Raw genomic sequence first — 6,000 nt, forward strand, 5'->3', positions numbered from 1 at the left:
ATATTTAACGGATGATAATACAATACTGTACAGTATTCAATATAATTGCAATACGTTAAAGCATTGAGTTTAGGTAGTTTCATGTTGATTCCGTTTAAAGTTTTTTGAGAAAGAAGACAAATAGTTGTATTTTTTGATAAATTCTATTTAATTTTAATGCAAATTCATATATGACAGAAAATATTTTAACGAATGATAATACTAATACTATTCAGTGTGTAATGTGTTTGTCATACATTAAAGCATTGAGCTTAGCCAGTTTCAGATTGGTTCCGTTTAAAGTTTTTGAGAAAGAAGATCAATAATTGTATTTTGATAAATTCTATTGAATTTTAATGTAAATTCATATAAATCAGAAAATATTTTAACGAATGATAATACTAATACTATATAGTATATAATGTATTTGTCATACGTTAAAGCATTGAGCTTAGCCAGTTTCAGATTGGTTCCGTTTAAAGTTTTTGAGAAAGAAGACCAATAATTGTATTTTGATAAATTCTATTGAATTTTAATGTAAATTCATATATGACAGAAAATATTTTAACGGATGATAAAACAGATACTTCACAGTATATAATGTGTTTGTCATACGTTAAAGCATTGAGTTTAGGCAGTTTCGCGTTGATTCCGTTTAAGGTTTTTGAGAAAGAAGACCAATGGTTGTATTTTTTGATAAATTCTGTTGAATTTTAATGTAAATTTATACATGTCCGAAAATATTTTAACGAATGATAATACTAATACTATTAGGTATGTAATGTATTTGTCATACGTTAAAGTATTGAGCTTAGGCAGTTTCAAGTTGATTCCGTTTAAAGTTTTTTGAGAAAGAATACAAATAGTTGTATATTTTGATAGATTCTATTGAGTTTTTACAGTAAATTCATATATGACAGAAAATATTTTAACGAATGATAATACTAATACTATATAGTATTCAGTGTATTTGTCATACGTTAAAGCATTGAGTTTAGACAGTTTCAAGTTGATTCCGTTTAAAGTTTTGGGAAAGAAGACAAATAGTTGTACAGAAAATATTTCAGCGAGTGATTATACAGATATTATATAGAATAAAATGTAATTGTCATACGCTAAAGCATTGAGCTTAGCCAGTTTCAGGTTGGTTCCGTTTAAAGTTTTTGAGAAAGAAGGCCAATGGTTGTATTTTTTGATAAATTCTATTGAATTTTTACAGTAAATTTGTATATGTCAGAAAATATTTTAACGAATGATAAAACAGATACTTCACAGTATATAATGTGTTTGTCATACGTTAAAGCATTGAGCTTAGACAGTTTCAGGTTGATTCCGTTTAAGGTTTTTGAGAAAGAAGACCAGTAATTGTATTTTTTGATAAATTCTATTGAATTTTTACAGTAAATTTGTATATGTCAGAAAATATTTTAGCGAATGATAATACTAGTACTATTCGGTATGTAATGTATTTATCATACGTTAAAGCATTGAGTTTAGACAGTTTCAGGTTGATTCCGTTTAAAGTTTTTGAGAAAGAAGATCAATAATTGTATTTTGATAAATTCTATTGAATTTTAATGTAAATTCATATAAATCAGAAAATATTTTAACGAATGATAATACTAATACTATATAGTATATAATGTATTTGTCATGCGTTAAAGCATTGAGTTTAGGCAGTTTCAGGTTGGTTCCGTTTAAAGTTTTTGAGAAGGAAGCTTAACAGTTGTGTTTTTTGATAAATTCTATTGAATTTTTAATGTAAATTCATATATGACAGAAAATATTTCAACGAATGATAATACTAATACTATACAGTATATAATGTATGTGTCATATGTTAAAGCATTGAGCTTAGACAGTTTCAGGTTGATTCCGTTTAAAATTTTAAGAAAGAAGACCAATAGTTGTATATTTTGATATATTCTATTGAATTTTAATGTAAATTCATATATGACAGAAGATATTTCAACGAATGATAAAACAGATACTTCACAGTATATAATGTATTTGTCATACGTTAAAGCACTGAGCTTAGACAATTTCAGGTTGTTTCCGTTTAAAGTTTTTGAGAAGGAAGACCAATAATTGTATTTTTTGATAACTTCTATAGAATTTTAAAGTAAATTTATATATGCCAGAAAATATTTTCACGAATGATAATACTAATACTATTCGGTATGTAATGTATTAGTCATACGTTAGAGCATTGAGTTTAGACAGTTTCAGGTTGATTCCGTTTAAAGTTTTTGAGAAAGAAGACCAATAGTTGTATTTTGGATAAATTCTATTGAATTTTAATGTAAATTCATACATGTCAAAAAATTTTTCAACGAATGGTAATACTAATACTTCACAGTATATAATATATTTGTCATACGTTAAAGCATTGAGCTTAGGCAGTAACCAGTTGATTCCGTTTAAAGTTCTTTGAGAAAGAAGACAAACAGTTGTATTTTTTGACAAATTCTATTGAATTTCAACGTAAACTCACATATGACAGAAAATATTTCAACAAATGATAATACAAATACTATACAGTTATTCAATGTAATTGTTACACGCTAAAGCATAGAGCTTAGACAGTTTCAGGTTGATTCCTTTTAAAGTTTTTGAGAAAGAGGACCAATAATTGTATTTTTTAATAAATTCTATTGAATTTTAATGTAAATTCATATGTGTCGGGAAATATTTTAACGAATGATAATACAGGTACTATAAAGTATTTAATGTATTTGTCATACGTTAGAGCATTGAGCTTAGGCAGTTTTAGGTTGATTCCGTTTAAAGTTTTTGAGAAAGAAGACAAATAGTTGTATTTTTGATAAATTCTATTGAATTTTAATGTAAATTCATACATGTCAGAAAATATTTCAGCGAATGATAATACAAATACTATTCAGTATGTAATGTATTTGTCGTACGTTAAAGCATAGAGCTTAGACAGTTTCAGGTTGATTCCGTTTAAAGTTTTTGAGAAAGAAGCTTAACAGTTGTGTTTTTTGGTAATTTCTGTTGAATTTTAATGTAAGTTCATATATGTCAGAGAATATTTTAACGAATGATAATACTAATACTATTCGGTATGTAGTGTATTTGCCATACGTTAAAGCATCAAGCTTAGACAGTTTCCGGTTGATGAAGTTTGAAGTTTTTGAGAAAGAAGACCAATAGTTGTATTTTTGATAAATTCTATGGAATTTTAATGTAAATTCATATATGACAGAAAATATTTCAACAAATGGTAATACTAATACTATTCAGTATGTAATGTATTTGTCGTACGTTAAAGCATTGAGTTTGGACAGTTTCAAGTTGATTTCGTTTAAGGTTTTTGAGAAAGAAGACCAATAGTTGTATTTTGATAAATTCTATTGAATTTTAATGTAAATTCATATATATCAGAAAGTATTTCAACGAATGATAGTACTAATACTATTCGGTGTGTAATGTATTTGCCATACGTTAAAGCATCAAGCTTAGACAGTTTCAAGTTGATTCCGATTAAAGTTTTGGAGAAAGAAGACAAATAGTTGTATTTTTAATAAATTCTATCGAATTTCAATGTAAATTCATATATGACAGAAAATATTTCAGCGAGTGATTATACAGATATTATATAGAATAAAATGTAATTGTCATACGCTAAAACATAGAGCTTAGACAGTTTCAAGATGATTCCGTTTAGAGTTTTTGAGAAAGAAGGCCAATAGATGTGGTTTTTGACAGTTTCTGTTGGATTTTAATGTAAAATTCATATAAATCAGAAAATATTTCAACAAATGATAATACAGGTACTATAAAGTATTTAGTGTATTAGTCATACGTTAAAGCATTGAGCTTAGACAGTTTCAGGTTGATTCCGTTTAAGGTTTTTGAGAAAGAAGACCATTAGTTGTATTTTTTGATAAATTCTATTGAATTTTAGTGTAAATTCATATATGACAGAAAATATTTCAACGAATGATAATACCAATACTACTCGGTATGTAATGTATTTGTCATACGCTAAAGCATTGAGTTTAGACAGTATCACGTTGATTTTGTTTAAAGTTTTTGAGAAAGAGGGCCAATGGTTGTATTTTTTGATAAATTCTATTGAATTTTAATGTGAATTCATACATGTCAGAAAATATTTTAACAAGTGATTATACAGATATTATATAGAATAAAATGTAATTGTCATACGCTAAAGCAGTGAGCTTAGACGGTTTCAGGTTGATTCCGTTTAGAGTTTTTTGAGAAAGAGGGCCAATAGTTGTATTTTTTGATAAATTCTATTGAATTTTAATGTAAATTCATATATGACAGAAAATATTTCAACGAATGATAATACTAATACTATTCGGTATGTGATGTATTTGTCATGCGTTAAAGTATTGAGTTTAGACAGTTTTACGTCGATTCCGTTTAAAGTTTTTGAGAAGAAGACAAATAGTTGTATTTTTTGATAAATTCTATTGAATTTCTTATGTAAATTCATGTATGTCAGAAAATATTTTAACAAATGATAATACTAATTCTTTTCGGTATATAATGTATTTGTCATACGTTAAAGCATTGAGTTTAGACAGTTTCAAGTTGATTCTGTTTAAGGTTTTTGAGAAAGAAGACCAAAAATTGCAATTTTTAATAAATTCTATTGAATTTTAATGTAAAATTCATATATGATAGAAAATATATTAACGAATGATAATACTAATACTATTAGGTATGTAATGTATTTATCATACGTTAAAGCATTGAGTTTAGCCAGTTTCACGTTGACTCCGTTTAAAGTTTTTGAGAAAGAAGACCAATAGTTGTATTTTTGATAAATTCTATTGAATTTTAGTGTAAGTTCATATATGACAGAAAATATTTTAACAAATGATAATACTAATACTATTCGGTATGTAATGTATTTGTCATACGTTAAAGCACTGAGTTTAGACAGTTTCGCGTTGATTCCGTTTAAAGTTTTTGAAAAAGGAGACCAAAAGTTGTATTTTTTTGATAAATTCTATAGAATTTTAATGTAAATTCATATATGACAGAAAATATTTCAACGAATGATGATACTAATACTATTCGGTATGTAATGTATTCGTCGTACGTTAAGGCATTGAGTTTAGACAGTTTCAAGTTGATTCCGTTTAAGGTTTTTGAGAAAGAAGACAAATAGTTGTATTTTTTGATAAATTCTATTGAATTTTGGTGTAAATTCATATATGACAGAAAATATTTTAACGAATGATAATACTAATACTATACAGTATGTAATGTATTTGTCATGCGTGGAAGCATTGAGCTTAGACAGTTTCAGGTTGATTCTGTTTAGAGTTTTTTGAGAAAGAAGACAAATGGTTGTATTTTTTGATAAATTCTATTAAATTTTAGTGTAAATTCATATATGTAAGAAAATAATTTAACGAACGATAATACAGATATTATATAGTTTTTAATGTATTTGTCATACGTTAAAGCATTGAGCTTAGACAGTTTCAAGTTGATTCTGTTTAAGGTTTTTGAGAAAGAAGACCAATAATTGTATTTTTTGATACATTCTATTGAATTTTAATGTAAATTCATATATGACAGAAAATATTTTAACGAATGATAATACTAATACTATACAGTATATAATGTAATTGTCATACGCTAAAGCATAGAGCTTAGACAGTTTCAGGTTGATTCTGTTTAAAGCTTTTGAGAAAGAAGGCCAATTTGTTGTATTTTTGATAAATTCTATTGAATTTTAATGTAAATTCATATAAAATAGGAAAATAATTTAGCGAATGATAATACTCATACTATGTAGTATATAGGGTATTTGTTATGCTCAGAGCATTGTGATTAGACAACTGAAGATTCAGATTGGATAAATTTGGAAAAATCTTCCAAATAAGTGTGAGTAAAATCTATAATATTTTACAGTGTTGTACAGAAAGTAGAGTCGTTTGTGGCCTCTTTTCTGAAAGAGAGAGTAAAATACGCAAATGTACAAATAGACGGAATGAGAAGAGATATTGACATGTGTGA

Source organism: Drosophila innubila, chromosome 4 (assembly GCF_004354385.1).
Source record: "Drosophila innubila isolate TH190305 chromosome 4, UK_Dinn_1.0, whole genome shotgun sequence".
Lineage (NCBI taxonomy): Eukaryota > Metazoa > Arthropoda > Insecta > Diptera > Drosophilidae > Drosophila > Drosophila innubila.